The 23,422-nt window shown below is 38.9% G+C and overlaps 1 long non-coding RNA gene and 1 pseudogene across 1 annotated transcript in view; one reads left to right on the top strand and one right to left on the bottom strand.

The window, feature by feature from the left end:
• The window catches only part of LOC139438867 (uncharacterized), a 101,330-nt gene that overhangs the window by 38,498 nt on the left and 39,410 nt on the right, over window positions 1-23,422 (bottom strand). The window lies entirely within an intron of this gene.
• LOC101444522 (protein farnesyltransferase/geranylgeranyltransferase type-1 subunit alpha pseudogene) lies at window positions 5,959-7,363 on the top strand (annotated as a pseudogene).

Raw genomic sequence — 23,422 nt, 5'->3', positions numbered from 1 at the left:
CTCCTCCACTGCTGTCCAACCCGGGAGTGGGAGACTGAGGCAGCAGGCCGCCAGGTTACACCAATCAACAATTTTTTCCTTACGTGAAAATTTACCTAATCTTTGTTTTTCTTTTGTTTATTTTATGGCTGACAAAAGGTTTAAACTGGGAAATTACAGGGTAAACTGATTTCTTAATTCCCTAGCCTAGTATATAGGTTTAATCTGCCACACCTAGTCTTGCCTTTAAAGCTCTTGCAAAGAGGAGGCCCTTTCCCAATTGTTTCTATAATCAGATTTCTATGACTTTTTCATCCTGCTTAGTTTAATTTGGGCTTTAAGAATATTTAAATATAACTGCATATTTAATTTTTAACAATTTGAATAGAGCTCTTTTAAGAATTTTTATTTGTTAATTTGATATTATCCTGATGTATGAAGACATACACTGAGCATTTTTTTTTAAATGGGCAGACACAAAGAGTTAGACACAAACACAACTCATTGATATTACTTATAATTTGCATTATTTTATATACTGTTTAGCTTAATTAATTAGGAGTCCAGAAATACATATTACTTATATAACTGCACATTTAACCTCAACAATTTGAGCAAATAGGCAGATATAAATAGTTTGAGACAAAAACATAACTTTAGTTACTTTAAACTTCTAATCTTTACAAAACAAGTGTGACTGCAAACATTTCAAAGACTCCTGAAACTTTCCTTAATTTGCACTATGACCATGCAGTTTACCACAAGAATTTCCTTCTTACTTAATGGATTTGTAATAACCAAAATGTTCTCAATGCTTTAGCACCATTTTGTTTTAGAACTTTATATTTTACTTTGAAATTAGCAGAATTTTGGATAAACAACAAGATTAATCTTATATATTTACTGAGGCTATTTGAAGACTCAGGGAGACAGACGTTTCTCTCATGAATTGCCACTCTTAGGGACACTGACCATCCAGGCAGGAGACTTCTCCCCCTCCACCCCTCTTTTGATTTTGGAGATAATAAAATTCCAGTGGTCATTTAACCTTATTCCATCAGGCAGCAATTTATTTAGTTTACACTTGAATTCATGAGAGAAAGGGTTACTAATACCAGGGCAGGAGACAGTGATGTTCCAGCTCTTCTCTGGCCTATAGGGGCAGAAGCTATTATGAAATAACCATAGGCAAAGGCAAGGGGTGAGGTTAGCCTTGAAGTAACCATAAACTAAGGAAAGGTAAAGTTTAGAGTTTACACTTAAATAATAATTTCAGGGTAAATTCACCCAGCTATAATTTCAGTTATTACCTTTCCACTGTTTTATTTTATAATATAAATGCATTTATAAATGATTTTAACGACAAAGTCATCTTCTGTTTCCTTAACAATAAAAAAACATTCCATATATCCCACATACTAAGTTACCAGGCAAACTTCCTACAACATATAATTGCCATTAATACTAAAAAGCTTGTTAAAATAATGAACTTTTCTTCACTTTAAATACTTAGCATGTAATACCAGAAACAGTTTCTTTGGAAGCAAGTTGGCAGGGGAGGCTGGCTGCCAAATAAATTTGTTATAAAATTACCTTTTATTATTATTATTATCAATTCAGTTTTTGTTTAATAATGACTTTCTGCATTTGCCATTTAAATACCTTAATTTAAACAATGGTTTGTAAAACCTTTATAATTATTTATACCTTTAAGACAAATTTTACCTTCACAGAACACATTCTCTTACTTAAAGTTACTACAATACCTTCTAAGAACCTGGGCAGAATGCAAACGTATTTTGGCTTTGACACCCTAAGGAGGGACTTTACTGCATTTATTCTGATTCTGCTTTTCACCTCCTTCACTTCCCCCCCTTCCAGGCAGTCAGGCGCACAACAAACAGGAATGCGGCTTATGAATAGAATGGTGGACTCAGTGGAAAGGGGCAAGCCGCTCCCCCCTTTCCAGCTTTCAGCCAAAATGGGCAGACAGAACCTACTCAAATTTGGCAACTCTCCCAGGGACCCAGCCACCCTGACTGGGACATCCCCAACAAACTTGGGTGCGTGGCGCGGACACAGATGGCCTCCAAGCCCCGGCAAAGGGCCAGACCAGAGACAAGACAGCAGAGCATGCACAAACATCTAGACTCCGCAAACATCCAGACGCCTCAGCTTTTTGCCCCAGAATCATTTCACCCCCTTGCCAATGGCAAGGGAGGGCTCCAGCTCAGCTGTAATTCCACTCTACATAAGGACACAACTCCAACACTAGCCTTGAGCTGACACAGACAGAAGCACAAAGGTCACTAATCTGACCCACAAGTTTATATATTTATTTTCACCATGGCTGCCCCCACAGCCATCACAAACCTCAGAACACTTAACATTTGGTATAAAGTGAATTCATTCACAAATTAGCACCATAACAAAAGATTTCAGCTAGACTTTTCCACTGTTTAAACTTTACACCCAGACCAAGCTCCACCAGAAAAGCCGATCCATTTTCCTGTAACCAAGTTTTGTTTCCCTTAATCTAGACCAATTTCCAGGACATTAGGACTTGAACCTATAAATAGCCCGTCCTATTAAAATCGAGACTCCACTCCTTTAGTGGATATAAGACCAGTACCAGATTCTAACATGCAGTTAGACAAACCCAAAACACCAGGGCTTTTCCCCGGTTTTCCTCCTTTTCCCAAGCCTAGAGAGACCGGCTTCCCCCCAGCCTTCTGGGGCTACTAGGGTTCTCTCGGGAGGTGATCAGCCTCCCCTTCCTAGCAATTAAAGCTAGGGCCTTCCAGACTGTGCTCACCCGGGGAGTCTTACCTTCTTCCATGTTCGGAGTTCTTTTTCGTTCCCAGAATCTTTCTCTTCAGACCTTCCATTGCCCTCGATTTTGTCGGGAAGATTCTGGTGGAGCCCACATCTTTTCTGGATTAAATTTAATCCAGGGGCGCCCAGATTTGGGGTTCACCCGAGTCCTCCCGGCTTCCTCGGGGATTTGGAAGGGGCAGCAAAATGCTACCGTCTCTGGCCTTCATTTATTGTCCTGGCGGAGTCGCCAAAAATGTTGTGGAATTTAAGAGAAGTTCAATTATTTGAGTATAGAGAGGCCAGGACTCAGCAATGATTTTGAGAAGGAAAAATGGTTTATTGACGGCCGGCCGGACTCGGGAGCTTTCAGTTTGAATCCCGAGCCCCGAACAAGATTTTCAAACGTCTTTTATACAGAGAGGAAAGGTCAAATGGTCCCTTTGTTTCAGTTCTCAATAGGCTTCAATTAGCATATATCTCTTCCACATCTTAGGTAAGCTTTTAGCATGGACTCCAAACATTCTAGATAAGCCTTGGTTTTTGCATTTCCCCTAAATACTTAAAGTTTATAGCCCTTGCATTGTTAAACATTTCCTGGGACTGGAGCCGCTGTCACTGTCCCTAAGGGCAGGACTGCAGCCTCTTACCGTTCCACACCCACAAGTCAAACAACTTAGTTATCTCTGAAGAGACACAGAGCCTTCCACCCATAGCCCACATCAGTGTAATGGTCTCTATTCCTTCACTAGGCATTGCGCATGTACTCGGGGATTCTTGTTGTTCTATTAGAGAATGCAGGAGGACTCCCCAGGATCTCCACCCACCAAGACAAGGCCCCATGGATGCTTGAACATATTCATACGCCTTAGAAGCATGCCCCAGGTGCACCGCTGCCCACACATCCCCTCATCACCAACACCCCATACCAGTTTCCTTCCCCTGCAACAGTTGTGACCCTTCTATGGTCCAAGAACTCTCCAAACAATGAAGCCAAAAAAATAACCAAATAAAATTAATAAGAAAATAAGTTTTTAAAATAGTAACTAAAATACAAAAATAAAAGACAGAAAAAAATTTTAAATTTCAAATAAAAATTTTTTAGACATAGTCTTTCATCACTGTAAGATTTCTTGTCTTGTATGTACAGTGATGATTTCTTCCATATGTCCTCCCAATGTCTTATTTTTATCTTCAAATAGATTTTAGGTTACAGAAAAGTCACACAGAAAATATAGAGGGTTCCTGTATACCCAACACCCTCCCTCATTCTACTTTCCCCTATCAATAATATTTTGCATGTGGATAGTACATTTGTTACAATTGATGTACAAATATTGAAGCATTGCTACTAAGCATGGCCAATGGTTATTATGGTTTACATTTTGCACCATACCCTTTTATAGGTTTTGACAAAATTTAAAATGGCCTATATCTTTATTGCAAGATCATGCAGAACAATTCTAATGCATTAAAGGGATTATTTTACATGTAATTTCTTTGGTTATAATTTGAAATGTTCCAAAGTTTAGATATCACCAGTCTGAACAATTCCATATATATATATATAATTTTTTTATTTTTTATTTTAGGAGGTAAACCAGAGATTGAACCCAGGACCATGCACATTATATACATGGGAGGGAGACACTCAACCACCGAGCTAAATCCACTCCCCTCTCTCTCTCTATATATATATATATTTTTAAGATGTGTTTATTTATCCCACCCGCCCCCCATTTTCTGCTGTCTGTGTCCATTTGCTATGTGTTCTCCTGTGTCTGCTTGTCTTCTCTTTAGGCGGCACTGAGAACCGACCCTGGGACCTTCTGGAGTAAGAGAGAGGTGCTCAATCTCTTGCGCCACCTCAGCTGCCTGGTCTGCTGTGTCTCTTATTGTCTCTCCTCTGTGTCTCTTTTCTTTCATCGTCTTGCTACACCAGCTCTCTGCTCAGGCCATCTTACTATATGGGCAAGCACTCTTCTTGGGCCAGCACTCCACTCAGGCCAGTTCACCATGCAAGCCAGCTTGCCTTCAGAAATCAAACTCTGGACCTCCCACATGGTAGACAGGATCCCAATCACTTGAGCCACATCTGCTTCCCTATATTTTTAACATGTATATTTTTATTAGAGTAGTTGTGAGCTTCCAAAACAATCATACATAATATGCAGATTTCCCATATATCACCCCTCTACCAACACCTTACATCGTTCTGGGACACTTGTTACAGGTTATGAAAGAACATCATCAAAATATTACTAATATATGCTATAGCTTACATTTGGTATATTCCCCCTCCCCCACTTATTAATACCATGTATTAGGATTGTACATTTGTTTTAGTTCATGAGAGAACTCTCGTATGTGTACTGTTGACCACAGTCCATCATCCATCACGTGGTTCACTGTTTTTTACAGACCCAAGCCTTGAATAATCCATTCAAAGTGTATACTCAGGGGTTCTCAGGTTTAGCATAGAGTCATGCTGTTATAACCTCAGTAAATTTTTGAACATTTCCTTACTTCAAAAGGAAAGATCCCATACCCCGCTATTATTTACCGTTAGCATTGATATAGTACCTTCTTTGACACTGATGTGAGAATATTACAATATTGCTGTTAACTATAGTCCATAAGTTACATTAACTGTAATCCATGCATCATCATATTCTTACCAGTGTAGAACATTTGTTCTAGTTCATAGAATATTCTTGTACTCGATCTCCATCCACTACCTAGTTCACTTTGTTATAGAGTTCCTAGATTACTCTCTAGTTTCCTTTCCATTGACATTTATGTTGTTAAACTATTCCTTTCAGCCACAATAACATTTATAAACCAGCTTTGTTAGTTATACTCACTATACTGTGTTATCATCAACTCTATCTATTTCCACACTTTCACAGCCAAGCTCACTAAAACATTCTACATACATTAAGCATCAGTACCCCTTCTCAGCCCTCATCCTCAGCCAAAGAGGTCAATGATATCTCATTGTGGTTTTGATTTGCCTAATTATTAGTGATGTAGAACATTTTTTCACATGTATTTTTGCCATTTGTATTTCTTGTATTGGATAAATGTCTATTCGAGTTTTTTGCCCATTTTTTAATCAGGTCGCTTGTCTTTTTATTGTTGAGTTTTAGCATCTCTTTATGTATCATGAATATTAAATCCTTATCAGGCTGTTTCCGAGATCAGGGGAAGAGGCCGAACACTCGCCATGTCCCTGTGGCTTCTCACAGGGACAGAGCAGAACGGGCTGATACAGAACCAGTACTGCAAACGATGACCCTAATCCAGTGATCCAAATCATTTATAGTGAAAAATTTAGAGATGTTTATGATTATTTTTGTGGTGTTCTGCAGCATGATGAAAGAAGTGAATGAGCTTTTAAATTAACCTGAGATACTATTGAGTTAAATGCAGCAAATTACACAGTGTGGCATTTTCAGAGAGTTCTCTTAAAGTCAGTTGAAAAGGATCTACATGAGGAAATTAACTACATCACTGCAATAACTCAGCAACAGTCCCAAATCTATCAAGTTTGGCATCATGGATGAGTGTCAGTGGAATGGCTGCAAGATTCAACTCAGGAGCTGAAATTCATTGCTAATATTCTTAATCAGGATGCAAAGAATTACCATGCTGGGTGGCATCGACCATGGGTTAATCAGGAATTTAAACTCTGGGATAATGAGCTGTAGTATGTAGACCAACTTCTCATAGAGGGTGTGAGAAATAACTCTGTCTGGAACCAAAGATACTTTGTAATTTCCAACACCACTGGCTGCAATGATTCTGCTTTATTAGAGAAAGAAGTCCAGTACACTCTGGAAGTGATCAAACTAGTACTACATAATCAAAGTACATGGGACTATTTGAAAGGGATTTTGGAGGATTGTGGCCTTTTCAAATATCCCAATCTGTTAAACTAATTACTTGATTTACAACCAAGTCACAGTTCTCCCTACCTAAATGACTTTCTTATGGATATCTACGAAGACATGCTAGAAAACCGTGTGACAACAAGGAGGGTATTCTTAATAAAGCATTAGAGTTAAGTGAAATCCTAGCAAAAGAAAAGGACACTCTAAGAAGGGAATATTGGGAAACGGACTTTGGCCCAGTGGTTAGGGCATCCGTCTACCATATGGGAGGTCCGCGGTTCAAACCCCGGGCCTCCTTGACCCGTGTGGAGCTGGCCATGCGCAGTGCTGATGCGCACAAGGAGTGCAGTGCCACGCAAGGGTGTCCCCTGCGTGGGGGAGCCCCACGCGCAAGGAGTGCGCCCGTGAGGAAAGCCGCCCAGCGTGAAAAGAAAGAGCAGCCTGCCCAGGAATGGCGCCGCCCACACTTCCCGTGCCGCTGACGACAACAGAAGTGGACAAAGAAACAAGACGCAGCAAATAGACACCAAGAACAGACAACCAAGGGGAGGGGGGGAAATTAAATAAATAAATAAATTTTTTAAAAAAAAAGAAGGGAATATTGGCGATACTTTGGAAGATGCCTTCAAAGCAAACACAGCACAGAAAGTGACCCACCAACAAATGCACAGCACTAACACCAGCCAGAAGAATTGATTAAATGCTTTTCTCTTTTTAAGGGACTCTGATGCCACAGTTTAAAACTAGGGATCACTCCCTCACCTGTGTTGGTGTTAAATATGCATTGCACAGGTATTGCCTTTTTTTTTTTTAAGATTTATTTCTTTATCCCCCCCCCCATTTGTCTGCTCTCTGTGTCCATCTGCTGTGCATTCTTCTGTGTCTGCTTGTATTTTCATTAGGTGGCTCCAGGAAACAATCCTGGGACCTTCCAGCTCCCTGTTCTGCTCCATCTTCTTATCTCTCCTCTGTGTCTCTTGTTGCATCATCTTGCTGTGCATCTCTCTGCATTGGCCAGCACTCCTGTGCAGGGAGGCACTCCTTCGTGGGGTGGCACTCTTGCGTGGGGTGGCATTCTCGTGTGGGCTGGCACTCTGCGTGGGCCAGCTTGCCACGCAAACCAGCTTGCCTTCACCAGGAGGCCCTGGACCTCCTATATGGCAGACAGGAGCCCAACTGCTTATCCACATCCATTTCACAGGTATTACTTTTTAACAAGAATTAAGTGCAATGCTCCATGGGGAGAAGAGTTCTAAATAATTTGACTCTTTTAATGCAAAGTAATATTGGAGGGGAAAAGAAGAAGTCTCATAAAGGAACTTTTGTAGTCCTTTCAACATTTAATCTAATCCCTTATCAACTCCTCCCTAAAATGGTGTATGAGTCATGATCTATAGCAGTAAAGACTATAGGTAATTTGTATGTAATGAATATGAGGTAACTTAAATTTAGATTCTGTAAGGGGGGAACCCATAATTACCTTAGAGCTTCTCTGCCGCACTTGCAATATCTTGCTATTTCTGTAACCAACTAATGCCAAAAGAATAGTTTTGTAATAATATTGTAGATGTATCTATAAAAAAAAAATCCTTATCAGAAATGTGATTTCCAAACATTTGCTCCCATTGAGTCGGCTGCCTTTTCATACTTTTGACAAAGTCCTATGAGGTGCGAAAGTTTTTAATTTTGAGGAGGACCCATTTACCTATTTTTCTTTCATTGCATGTGCTAGCAGAGGAATTGCCAGATCATACGGCAGCTCTCCATTAGCTTCCTGAGGAACCTCCAAACTGTCTTCCACAGAGGCTGCACTATTTTACATTCCCACCAACAGTGAATGAGTGTTTCTTTTTCTCCACATCCTCTCCAGCACTTATTGTTTTCCGTTTGTTTGTTTTTTAACAACAGCCATTCTAGGTTAACTACCAGGTCAGATGGACCCTCTTTGGAAATGGTGTTTATGTGTGATGAATCTGGACTCAGATGGGATCTCCCTTCATAAGACTTTCATGCTAATGTGCTGGAGGTGCAGTTAATGTTGGGGTTTAAGATATATTTAGGGGATTTGAATCTCTGGACTGACAATGTGATAGCCAGGTCCTGAGCCTCAACAGACTCCAGCACCTACAATCTGTTTTATTGGACTCACCACACTCAGCTAAGATGGAGTTGAAGAAGGACAACCACCACACCATGGAGCCTAGAGTGATTACAACTGAAAGTGGGAGGATTGCATCCATGTGGAATCTGAGCCTCCTCTTGACATAGAGGTGCAATGGACACAACCAATCCAATGTCCACATAGAAGAGGTGGCATTGGATTGGGAAATGTGGACATGGTGGCTGATGGGTATGGGGAAAGGCAGGAAGAGATGAGAGGTGGAGGCGTCTTTGGGACATGGAGCTGCCCTGGATGGTGCTTCAGAGGCAATCACCGGACATTGTATATCCTCACAGGGCCCACTGGATGGAATGGGGGAGAGTATGGGCCATGATGTGGACCATTGACTATGAGGTGCAGAGGTGCCCAAAGATGTACTTACCAAATCCAATGGATGTGTCATGATGATGGGAGGGAGTGTTGCTGGGGGGGGGGGGAGAGGTGGGGTGGGGGGATGGGGTTGAATGGGACCTCACATATATATTTTTAATGTAATATTATTACAAAGTCAATAAAATAAAATAAAAAGAAAAAAGAAAAAAGAAAAAAAAAGAAAACAAAAACAAAAACAAAAAAAAAACAATAGCCATTCTATAAGCTATGAGATGATATCTCATTGTAGTTCTGATTTTCATTTCCCTAATACCTAGTGATAATGAAAATTTTTTCATGTGTTTTTTTGCTATTTGTATTTCCTCTTTGGAAAACTGTCTAAGTCTTTTACCCATTTATCAATTGGATTGCTTCCCTTTATCACTGAGTTATATCATCTCTTTATAGAACATGGAAATCAAACCAGATTATCAGATATGTGGTTTCCAAATACTTTCTCCCATTGAGTAGGCTGTCTTTTCACCTTCTTTACAAAGTTATTTGAAGCACAAAAGTGTTTAAACTTGAGGAGGTCCCATTTATCCATTTTTTCTTTTGTTTCTTGTTCTTTGGGTATAAGGTTTAAGAAACCACCACCTACCACCAGCTCTTGAAGATGTTTCCCTACATTTTCTTCTAGAGGTTTTATGGTTCTCAGTTTTATATTTAGGTCCTTGATCCATTTTGAGGTGATTTTTGTATAAGGTGTGAGAGGGGTTCTCTCTTTCTTTATGATACAGATATACAGTTACCCCAGCATCATTTGTTAAACAGACTGTTCTGCTCCAGCTGGGTAGGCTTGACAACCTTGTCAAAAATCACTTAACCACAGATGGGGTGGAGGTCTGTTTCTGAATGATCAATTCCATTCCACTGACTATATGTCTATCTTTATGCCAATACCATGCTATTTTTACCACTGTAGCTAGGTACTATGATTTAAAGTATGGAGGTGAGAGTCCTCCAACTTTGTTCTTCCTTTTTAAGATGTTACTGGCTATTTACAGCCCTTTACCCTTCTAAATAAATTTGATAATTGGTTTTTCCATTTCTTTAAAAAAAAAAAAGGCGCTGGAATTTTTATTAGGATTCCATTGAATCTGTAAATCAATTTGGGTAGTCTTCCAATCTGTGAATTCAGAATGCCCTTCCATTTATTTAGGTCTTCTTTGATTTCTTTTAGCAAAGCAATGTAGTTTTCTGAGCATAGATCCTTTACATACTTGGTTAAGTTTATTCCTAAATATGTGATTCTTCTAGTTGCTATTATAAACAGAATTTTTTGGTGTGACTGCCTTCTCAGATTGGGCATTACTAGTGTATAAAAACACTACTGATATTTGCTTATTAATCTTGTATCCTGTCACTCTGCTGAACTCATTTATTAGCTCTAGTAGCTTTGTGGAAGTTTTTCAGAACTTTCTTGGTATAAACGCACACTAAGGAGTAGCAAAGGTTTTACTTCTTTCCAAAGGATAGACTTTTATTTTTTCTTGCCTGATTACTCTAGCCAGAACCTCTAGTACTATACTGAACAACAGAGGTGACAGTGGGCATCCTTGTCTTGTTCCTGATCTCAACAGGGAAGTTTTCAACTTTTCCCCATTGAGTACAATGTTGGCTGTGGGTTTTTCATAGTATGCCCTTTATCATGTTTAGAAAGTTTCCTTCAATTCCTATCTTTCAGAGTATTTTTATTAAGAAAGGATGCTGTATTTTGTCAAATACCTTTTCTGTATCAATTGAGAGGATCATGTGGTTTTTCTTATTAAATTTTTTAATGTGATATTTTGCACTGATTAGTTTTCTTGTGTTGAACTACCCTTATAGGCCTGGGATAAAACCCCCTTGATCATGAATAATTGTTTTATGTGATTACTTTTTTAATATCTTTTAAGGTAATGATATCCAACATCCTGCTAAATCATTTCAAATAAAATAGGAAAGAGTTTTTGTGATGACTTAGCTTAGAATTTGCTGGGAAGCTATGGTTTTCTTCATTGATGATTGCTCGACCATTACTTGCACTACCAGACAACTAAGCTACTCAAGGAAAACTAAACTTTACCTATTTATTTGGAAAGTTTTATTTAATTACAATGAAGTTGAAAGTCATTTGAATACATTAATTGTATATATTAATGATTAAACTGCTTGGTAATTAGGTATAAACAATGGTATACAGTAATAATTATACTAACTTCATTTTCTAGATGAAAGCAAAATACAATAAAATAATGTAATCCTCAGTATTTGCAAACAAGCCAAAATCATTTTGTTTCTTTCTTCTCACTTTGATAGTTTTCTATGTCTGTAATTTGCGGTGCATTGCACTGTAGCTTTTCCAGGGGCCACATACTATTTTATATCATCAGTATTCAACAGTGTACCATGTTAAAAGATAAAAGAGCTGGATCTTATTCTATAATAATTATGCATTCCCTTTGTCTTGATTATTTTAAGAAATTCCAAAAGGGAGAAGTCAAAATATTTTTTAAAAACCTTCAGTAAATATGAGGGAAGATTTGCCCAATGACCTGACCAGCCAGCAAGAGTGACCTATAAAAAAAAATCCTACCCTACAAAAAAATCTATTTTGAGACACATGGATGTATGAGACCTTAAAGAAATCAGACAGGAGATTTAAAGCTTTTTTTTTTTTTTTTTTTTTTTTTGAGGTACACCAGGGGCCAGGGATTGAACCTGGGACCTCCTATGTGGGAAGCCGGCACTCAACCACTGAGCTACATTAGCTTCCCTGAGTTGGTTTTTCAGTCGTTTGTTTTGTTTGTTTGCTTGTTTGTGTATGTGTGTGTTTTCAGGTGGCACCCAATACCAAACCTGCAACCTCTCATGTGGGAGGCAGGCACTTAACTGCTTGAGCCACATCTGCTCCCTAAAAGCATTTAATAAAAGTATTTCCTCTTCCGTGGGTTTTTGATAAGTGACTTTGCAATAAGACTGGTAAGTATATATGGATGCAGGGACACCATGTTATAAGAACACAAAAGTGGGGAAACGGACTTTGGCCCAGTGGTTAGGGCGTCCGTCTACCATATGGGAGGTCCGCGGTTCAAACCCCGGGCCTCCTTGACCCGTGTGGAGCTGGCCATGCGCAGTGCTGATGCGCGCAAGGAGTGCAGTGCCACGCAAGGGTGTCCCCTGCGTGGGGGAGCCCCACGCGCAAGGAGTGCGCCCGTGAGGAAAGCCGCCCAGCGTGAAAAGAAAGAGCAGCCTGCCCAGGAATGGCGCCGCCCACACTTCCCGTGCCGCTGACGACAACAGAGGCGGACAAAGAAACAGGACGCAGCAAACAGACACCAAGAACAGACAACCAGGGGAGGGGAAGAAATTAAATAAATAAATAAATCTTTAAAAAAAAAAAAGAACACAAAAGTATGATAGGGTCAGAGAAGTGTTTCCTGTCCTTAAAGTTACTGACAATCCAGGTGATGGATAATCAAGCACAGCCATAACTCAATCACTGAAGTAAGATGCATGTTAATGCAAATGTGTCTGTTTTTATGCACAAAGCTACTCCTCCCTGAGTTTTGGGATAGGAAGTGTGGTTGTTCCTAATGTTGATCATATAAAGGAAGATTCCAAGAATAAATGGGTGCTTTGCAGACACTATCTCTAGAACTGGGTCAGGCTTCCATGCACCCAGTCTCACGCTTAAGGCCAAGCAACTTTATCCATCACTTTAACAAGGTGATTAAGAAAACTTGAAGTCTTCTGAGAAAGACCGTGGAAGAAAACTCTCCCACAAGAAGCTTCAGGTAAACCTTGCTTGGTTTTTTGCCTTCAGTTCACCACTCACCCCGGGAAGCCTGGATTCCAGGGTCTCAAAGACAGAAGCGTGGCAAGCTCACTTAAGCCCTGAATAATTATTTTAATGTATTGTTGGATTTGATTAGTGAGTATTTTGTTAAGGACTTTTGCATCTATATTCATTAGGGAAATAGGTCTATAGTTTTTTTTAATAATATATATTTTAAAGTATGTCTTTTGAAAAAAATCTATGAATGGCTATATAACAGTCTTCAGTTATAAATTTTCTCCTTGTCAAAACTGTTCAATGCATATATACTGCAGTAAGTACTTATTAGACACCCTCTATTATCTATAAGAGTTTCTTGACCAAACCAAGTGTATTAGTCAGGGTTCTCCAGGGAAAGAGAATCAACAAGAGAAATCTGTCAATAGTAACAGATTTTATCAGAGTCTCTCACGTGACTGTGGGGATGCACAAGTCCAGGCTCCGCAGGCAGGCTGCAACCGGGGGCTCCAGTGAAAGTCCAATGAAGGTCCTTGATGAGTTTCTGGAAGATGTTGGCTGTCCAAAGATGAGCTGGGAAATTCTCCCTGAATGCTATAATCACTTCCCCTTTTAAGGCATTCAACTGATTGGATAAAGTGTCACTCATTGCTCCCTGATTGATGTAATTGAAATCAGCGATCTTATGCAGTAAAGTCAGTGGTGACTAAAGTCCATAAATACCCTTGTATTACAGTTAGTCCAGTGCTTGCTTGACCAAACAACTGGGCACCATTACCTGGCCAAGTTGACACATTAGCCTAACCATCATAACAAAGAATAGAAAATTACTTACCATGTGATTTTGTACTTTTCTGAACAGTTTTCACTAAATAATTTTGTGCCACATAGATATTTTTATACTTAATATAATACATTGCTAAAAATTTTTAAATTATGGAAGGCAGTAAAGGCAATGCACAGAGGGAAATGTATAGCCCTAAGTGTTTACATTAAAAAGAAGAGCTCAAATAAGTGACCTAACCACACAACTTAGCAAAAGTACTGCAAAATAAACCTAAAGTGAGCAAAAGAAAAGAAATAACAAAGATAGAGCAGAAATAAATGAAATAGAGAATATTTAAAACCAGAAGTGGCTCAAGCGACTGAGCTCCCACCTACCACATGGGAGATCCTGGAGAAGATAAGCAAGACAGTGAGTGGCACAACAGGCAGACCTGGGGAGCTGATGCAACAAGATGATGCAACAAGGAGACACAAAGAGTAAAGACAGTGAGAGACAAAACAAAGCAGGGAGCTGAGGTGGCTCAAGCAGTTGAATACCACTCTCCCACATGGGAGGTCCCAGGTTCAGTTCCCAGGGCCTCTGAAAGAGAAGACAAACAGACACAGAGAGCACGTAGCAAATGAACACAGAGAGCAAACAGCAAGCACAAACAATGAGGTGGGGGAATAAATAAATAAAATAAATCTTTAAAAAAAAGAGAGAAAATATATAAAAAGAATGGAAAGAATTAACAAAACCAAAATTTGATTGTTTGAAAAGATCAGTAAACTCAACAAAACTTTAGCTAGACTGATAAAAGAGAGAGAGAGGATACAAATAATTTAAATCAAAAATGAAAGGGGGGACATTACTACTAACACAATAGAAATAAAAGAGATCACAAATGTATACTATGAACATTGTATGCCTACAAATTAGGTAACCTACATTAAATGGACAACTTCCTAGAAATACCCAAAGAACCTACACTGATGCTAGAGGAAATAGAAGATCTAAACACACCAATAACAAGTAAAGAGTTTGAGTCAGTAATCAAAAACCTCCTGAAAAGCCCAGGACCAGATGATTTCACAAGGAAATTTTACCAAACATTCCAAGAAGATTTAAGACCAGTCCTGCTCAAACCCTTCCAAAATATTGAAAATAAGGGAATACTCCCTAACTTGTCTATGAGGTCAACATTACCCTTATACAAAGGCCAGATAAAGATACTACATGAAAGAAAATTACATACCAATATCTCTTATGAATATAGACACAAAAACTCTCAAAAAATATGAGCAAACTCATCTAACAGTGTATTAAAATAATTATACACCAAGATCATGTGGAATTAATTCCAGGTGTGCAAGGATGATTCAACATAAGAAATCAATTAATGTAATACACTCATGTTAACAGAACAAATGAAAACACACACACACATCTCAATTGATACACAAAAGACATTTGACAAAATTTGGCACCCATTCTTGATTAAAAAAACACTTTAAAAATCAGGAATAAAAGAAAACTTCCTTATCATGATAACGTGCATAAATGAAAAACCCATGGCTGACATCATACTTATCTGTGAAAAACTAAAAGCTTCCCTCTAAGATCAGGACAAAACAAGGGTGCCTACTGTCACCACTGTTATTCAACATTGTACTGGAAGATCTAGCCAGAGCAATTAGGCAGGAAAAAAAAAAAAAAAGATATAAAAAGCATCCAAATTGGAAAGGAAAACTTTCCCTATATGCAGATGACATGACCCTATATAGAAAAAAATCCCAAAATATAAAAAACAAAGATATTAGAACTAATAAACATATTCAGCAAAGCGGTAGGGTACAAGATCAATGAGCAAAAAATTAGTGGTGTTTCTATATACTGGTAAGATACAATCTGAAGAGGAAATCCAGAAAAAAAAGTTGCATTTCCAATAGCATCTAAAAGAATCAATTATCTAGGAATAAATTTAATCAAGCATGTAAATGAGGTATACATGGAAAACTACAAAACAGTGCTAAAAGAAATCAAAGATGACCTAAATAAATGGAAGGACAGTCCATGTTCATGGATTAGAAAGCTAAATATTGTGAAGATAATTCTACCCAAAGCAATTTACAGATTCAACACAATTCTAATCAAAATTCTAGCTGCATTCTTTGCAGAAATGAAAATGCCTATTATCCAATTTATATCATAGGCTAAAGGACCCCAAATAGTCAAAACCACCTTGGAAAAGAACAAAGCTGGGGTAGACACATGTCCCAGTTTTAAAACTTATTACAAAAGTTCAATAATCAAAGCAGCACAATACTGGCACAACAACCAACATATAGGCCAATGAAATCAAATTGAGAGTTTGGAAATCAATCCTGACATCTATGGCCAATTGATTTTTTACAACGGTGCCAAGTCTGCTCAATTGGGGAAGAATATTCTCTTTAAGAAATGGTGCTGGGAATATTGGATATCCATATGCAAAAGAATGAACATGGACCCCTACCTGACGCCATATACAAAAATAAACTCACAAATTAGTAAGTAAAATGTGATATGTACATACAATAAATAGTATTCATCTGTAAAGAAGAATGTATTTCTGATACATACAACAACATGATAAACCTTGAAGACATTATGTTGAATGAAACAAGCCAAACACAAAAGGACAATTATATGATTTCATTTATATGAAAAAATATAGAATAAGAAAATTCATATTTCTCTTTGTATGCTCAAAGTAAATAGAAAGCCAATATTGTTTTATTTAGTCATAAGTGGAGAGACTGTAATGCAAGTTTCTATGGTTGTGTTTAGGTAACCCTTATTTAGAGAGAATTGGGAGTTAATGCTTAAATTGTACATGTTTTTTGTTTGGGTTAATACAAAAGCTTTATTACTAAGTGGTGGTGATGATAGCACAACATTGTAAATGTAAACACCATTGAATTGTATGTTTGTATGTGGCCAAAGGGAAATTTTTGGTTGTACATATGTTAACACTAACCATAAACCCTAATGTAAACAATGGACTATAGTTAAATAACAGGGTGGTGTGATAGTTTGAGACTGTATGTACCCCAGAAAATCATGTTCTTAAAGCTGGTACGTTCTTGCAGGTATGAACCTATTATGGGTGGGACCTTTTGATTAGGTTACTTTAGTAAGGCATGGCCCAGGATGGGTCTTAATCCCCTTACTGGAGTCCTTTATAAGAGAATGAAATTTAGACAAATAAGAGGAGAGAAAAGTCATAGAAGCAGAGAGAAACCCACGGAAGGCAAAAGCTGAAAGCAACAAAAGCCTCAAGATAAGGGAGAGACCAACATCTGCCTTGCTATATGACAGAGGAGAAGGAGTCCAGGATCACCAGAAGCCAGTCTTTGGGGAGAAAGCATCAGCACATGAGGCCTTGATTTGGACATTTTTCTCAGCCTCAAACTGTCAGCTTGTAACAAATAAACCTCCATTGTTAAAAGCCAACCCATTTCTGGTACATTGCATTTTGGCAGCCCAACAGACTAAAACAGGCGATATATAGGAATTATGTATTTTATGCACGATTTTTCTGTAAACCTAGAACCTTTCCAATAAAAAATTTTTTTTTTTTCTTAAATGAAAAACTAATGGCAGACCTGACCTCAGGTCACAGGCCTTATGCACAAAAGCTGTGTTTCTTTGTTTTTCTCTCCCCATTCCACAATCTCTCAGAATATTTCTCTTTGTGTGCTCAAAGTAAACAGAAAGCAAATATTGTTTTATTTAGTCATAAGTAGAGAAATTATGATGCAAGTTTTTATGTGGTGTTTAGGTAAACCTCATAAAAGTAAACTAAGCCACCGCATACACAATATACATAAAGAAATATACCAAGGAAGTGGATGTGGCTCAACTGACAGAGCATCCATCTACTATATGGAGGGTCCAGGGTTCAATCCCAGGGCCTCCTGAGCTGCATGGTGAGCTGGCCCACACGCAGTACTGCCATGCGCAAGGAGTGTTGTGCCATGCAGGGGTGCCCCCACGTAGGGGAGCCCCACGTGCAAGGAGTGTGCCTGCAAGGAGAGCCACCCTGCGTGAAAAAAACACAGCCCACCCAGGAGTGGTGCTGCACACATGGAGAGCTGACGCAGCGAGATGACACAAAAAAAAAGAGACACAGTTTCCTAGTGCCACCGGATAATTCAAGCAGGCACAGAAGAACACACAGCAAATGGACATAGAGAGCAGAAAATGGGGGAGGGGGGGAGAGAAATAAATCTTTTTTTAAAAAAAGAAATATACTATATAGCATACCCATGTTATGTCTGGATGGTTAGATTTTTAGGTCATTTGTTCTGATACTTGCTAAATCTTCTACAATGAGCATGTATTAGTTTTATAAATAAATTAGCTTTTTTTTAAGAATCAAAAGCAAGCACAAGAAGCATGAAAGAAAAAGAAAAAAAAACAACCCTTAAATTCTGCTTTCTTCCCTTTACACACATACTTGTATGTGAGTAACATTCAAGTAAACACTATTAATGGCAATCTGCAAAAATAACAATAATAACTGCTCAACAAAATTAAGAAAATGTTTATTTTACTTCCAGGATTAAAAATATATGCAGTTCTTCTGATTATACAACATCTGCTGCCAAAGAATTGTTATTTATTTTAATCTAGAGAAGGAGTTATTTTTACAATCTTCCCTCAAAGAGACTTGAGCCACAGTAAACAGTAAGCAGCTCTACATATGAAAAACCACTATTTCTGGGGTGCACAGGATCATGTAGCAGCCAAACAAAACTCACTGCTGTACTTACTGAGGGGATATTGCTGAGGACTTTGTTTATTATTTCATAACACCCTCCTGATGAGAAATTCCTCGCTATCTTCTTGGTATCAAGAATGGTTTTCCTCCTGCTATTTGTTTTGACCTGTCTCTCTTTATATTAGCTGCTGGGAAGTTGAGAAAACTTTGTGGTCCCAACACCAGTAAAGAGACCTGCCCTTACAGCAGACATTTCAGGTAATAAGACCCCTTCTCTGCATCTTTCCTCACTTTTCCCAGATTCTTGGTTTCCTCACCTACTTGCATTCTATTTTATGTACCTGGTTGTATCAGGTATATTTTGCTGAGCAATCGTAAATCCTTTCTGAGTAAGAAGTCCCCTAAATAAATAAATAGCATAATTAGGAAAAGTGAAGCACTGATCTTTGGCTGTGCCAATTAATTACATTTTTCACACCATGTCTACCTACCACAGGTAATATACAACATGTAAGTCAAATACACTGCCCTAAATTCTTGTCCTTTATAATCTTTGTTGTCCATAACCCTAATACATCTTAAACAATTAGTGACAAAGTCATTTATATCCAAAGTAACTGCTTCAGGATCTGACTTGACAATATATTCCTTTGGCCTTGCTGGGCTGGTTCACACCTCTTAGTGTGTTGGCAGAATGTGCTGAATTGCCCTCAAGAGGAAACAGTAATGTTTCCTCCTGCAAGGTACTCTTACTATAAAAGCATTGACGGTTTGTTTCCAAGGTTAGGGGGGTGGGAGAGGGGGCAAGAGGGGGAGGGGGGCAGGGAAAGAAACTAATATTGACATAATTCTGTCTGTTCATACAAATATGTGTGTATCTAGCTAGATCCAGTGTTTGAAAAAGAAAATCAGATGCAAGTTAAGTAGTGTAACAGTTACGCTGCACATTCACCACATTAGTGAGTCAATGAATCTTGACATGGGGACCGACAGTGGGGAGACCATGATTTTCTCAAAATATTTCCAAACAGAAATAAAAATATCTATATATGTATAATAAGGTGGGGCCAGGGAAAGCAAGGACCACAAAAGAGAGGCAAATTTGCTGTAATGCAAAGCCCTCCTTTTGATTATAATCAAAATAAGGAAGATCCTCGGCTAAATATTAACAAATAACATATTTTCTAAGAGAAACATGGTCTTGATTTTTAAGCTCTCATGATTACTTTTACGTGGGACTAACACTCAGTAGATTTATTTCTAACCAGTCATCACTTGCGATGAGTGTGTTTTCTAAATGATGCAGCTCAGGGTGAATATGTAACTGTGATCTCGAATCACCTTCCTGCAATGTGGTTTAGGAAAGATTCCAAGAGAAACAGTTGATATTGCAGGTGCTGCCATCTGCTTGCACTTCTGAAGCCTCAAAAGCTGTATTTTTCATGGAGTCAGCCCCTGAAACCAGGATTTTAGGACAGGTAATACAAACTGAAATCTCAGAGCCAGGCACAAATGTCCCCAAACTTCTACAAACCTTGACTAGGCACAACTAAACAAACCATTTTCCTAGAATCCTAAACAACAGGGTGCAGAGGGAAATTGGCATTCTAGAATTCCCATTAAGACATTCAAAGAAATTGCAAAAGTATTCCAGGAAACTGTCTACAGAGGTTTCATGCAAAAATTTCATAACATGTTCCACAAAGCACTGGATGAAATGAGTTTAAAATTCGTCTAAGTTAGAGGCCACTGGGTCTGTACACACCAGGGGAGGTTGGGGTCAAGTGCAGCATCACCTGGCCCAAGTCTTCATCCTAGCCACCTCAAGGAGGCACAGTGAGTCCCGAGGAGAGGATTAGCAATATTTGCTCTACTGTTTTCCAGTACCTGGCCCCATTCTGGTCGGAGAGATACAAAGAAAGTAAAACCCTATACCTGTCCTCAAGGCCTTAGAGTAGAAAGAAACAAGTAAAACGACAATTAAAATCCAGCAAGAGGCAGCATAATATAGTTATTTAAAATGTAGAAGACTTAGAAGTCTACATTTTAAGTTCAAATCTGGGCTCTGGCTTATATTGGCTGTGTGACTTAGAGAAAGTTCTTTAACTTCTTTGCCGCAGTGTTTCACAGATGCATGTGTGTATACATACATACATACATATACACACAAATGAGTACCTTTCACATGGAGTTGTAATGAAAATTAAAATCTGTGAAAATTATGAAAAAATATATAGACAAGATCCATAAAAGAACCATGCACAGCTGGCAGCATGAGGAGTCATTCACCCAAGCCAGAGGACATCAGGAATGGCATCTCAGAAGATCTCCTTCCTGAACAGCATCTATATTAGACTCCATAAGAACAAGCCCAGGGAAATGGCCTTGGTCCAGTGGTTAGGGCGTCCATCTACCACATGGGAGGTCTGCGGTTCAAACCCCGGCCTCCTTGACCTGTGTGGAGCTGGCCCACGCACAGTGTTGATGCGCGCAAGGAGTGCCGTGCCACACAGGGGTGTCCCCACATAGGGGAGCCCCACGTGCAAGGAGTGCGCCCCGAATGGAGACCCGCCCAGTGCAAAAGCAAGTGCAGCCTGCCCAGGAATGGTGCTGCACACACAGAGAGCTGACACAGCAAGATGATGCAACAAAAAAAAACACAGATTCCCATGCTGCTGACAACAACAGAAGCAGATAAAGAAGACGACACAGCAAATAGACACAGAGAACAGACAACCAGGGTGGAGGGAAGGGGAGAGAAATAAATAAATCTTTTTTTTTTTATCTTAAAAGGTAGATATTGAAGAAATTGTCAATGCTCATTGATACCTCTGTGAACTTCTACATTTTCCAGCCTCCCTTGCAGTTCTGTTGGCTAATAGAATGTGATGTGATCACTCCTGAGCAGAGGTAGTTAAGTGTATGGTGTTCCTTCTCCAAACAGGCAGCTCCTTCTCTTTCCCAGACAGGCACCTGGAAGTGGAGGACTCTGACATGGAGGGCCACCAGACCAGAAGAAGACGGGAATGTCAACGGGAAGGACATCATCATGAGATTAATGCTCTTCACCTTTCTAAATACACATTCTCAAAAACCAGAACTGGCCGGCATAAGATTCCAGCCAAGAGGAGATGGCTCCAGTGAGCAGCGGGAAACGAGGAGTGCCTGGGGTGGAATGCACAGAACCATTTCAGTGGGGTGAGAAATGGAGGTGGTTGAAGAAGAAAAGTTTTGAGCCAAAGGAAAATTATTCAGAGATGAAGTATCCCAGATAATAGGGCAAAAGCATACCAAGGACTGGCAGAAATGGAGAAGTAAAGTCTTTGGAATAGTCAAGGAATGAAGATGAAAGGCTCTAAAACAGCAAAATCTTAAAAACAAGTCAAGATGTTAGATTTACAAAATCACAAATGTGAACATCTGATACCTTTGGCAGCCTGCCTTATTTTCATTAGTGACGTGTTGCATTATACCCATGTGTCATCCAGACTGCTTTATTTTAAATCCTATAGGACATAGGTTTGATAAAAAAAATTTAATTCAATATATTTTTCTCATTAACAAGAATAAGTCATATGAAAACTGACAAATACTTGGAATAAATTTAATGAACATGTATTTTGATATGGGGATATATGATGATAAAAATATGAATTTTACTTTTGACTTCAACCAAATATTTCCTTTTTGATTTTACCAAAGAGAACATGGATGATGTTTCACAGAAACATAATAGAGTCATTCTTTTCGAAAGAACCTACTTAAATACTCTGGATATTTAGTATATTTTCTAAATTTGCTACCTTTTATTTTAATTAAAAGGGTCTCCCATACAGGAAAAAAAAAAAAAGGTGTCCCTACAGTCTTGGGATAGAAGAAGTGGGAAGGAACTGTTACTAACTCAGTAACACATATGCCATTGTAATGTTACCAAAAAACACATTAAAAATGGAATGAATTCCCTTTTGAATAACAGACAAAAATAAAATGGAGAATGAGAGCTATGAAAAATTTTCAAAAGCACCAATTCTATTACTTTCTTTGGATTTATGTGTCTAATGTGGCCAAGAGAAGACTTCTTGGCTTGTGTCAAGGAATGGCCAGAAAATTCATTTAATAATATGGCCGTGTCATAGTTGGTTGATGAAGTTCCATTTAATCAACTTATTGGACTCTGGTTTATTGAACATAACTTATTTGAAGAAATATTTATAGACAAAAAAAATTCATATTTATAGATGAAGCAAACAAAACAATATTAGAAAGGACCCTCCGCTTCCAAAAAAGTCCTTCCTCAACCTCTTTTGACCCTGAAACTCCTTTTAGAAAGGACAAAACTTATCTTTTACAAAGAAAGAGAGGCTTAAAATGCAAATCCCTTTGGAAGAGATGATAAACTGGTTGGAATTCACAATAAATTCCATTCTAGAACATTCCTAAGAGCAGGTTTAAAGAGAGAGAAGAATTTTGAGTTGTTGGAAAGGGAAAAAGGAAGGAAGGAAGGAAGGAAGGAAGGAAGGGAGGGAGAGAGGGAGGGAGGGAGGAAGGGAGGGAGAGAGGGAGGGAGGGAGGGAGGAGAAAGAAAGAGAAGACTATGGCAGAAGGGGTTCACTGCCATGACAGATAGCCCTTCTTTGGAGCTGGTATTTCTGCGTGATGGAATTGGACTCAGAGGGGATCTCTTTTCACAAGACTTGCATGCTACTTTATTGGAATCGTAGTCGGTGCTGGGTTTAAGATATATGTAGGGGATCTGAATCTCTGGACTGATAATATGACACCCAGGCCCAGAGCCTCAACAGACTTCAGCTCCTACACTTTGATTTATTGGACTTACTCCACTCAGCTAACATGGAGTTGAAGAAGGTCAACCACCACACCATGGAGCCTAGAG

This window comes from Dasypus novemcinctus, chromosome 4 (genome assembly GCF_030445035.2).
Source record: "Dasypus novemcinctus isolate mDasNov1 chromosome 4, mDasNov1.1.hap2, whole genome shotgun sequence".
In the NCBI taxonomy this organism is placed as follows: Eukaryota; Metazoa; Chordata; class Mammalia; order Cingulata; family Dasypodidae; genus Dasypus; species Dasypus novemcinctus.
The sequence above is the reverse complement of the archived record's forward strand: the minus strand, read 5'-3'. Positions and strand labels throughout refer to the sequence as shown.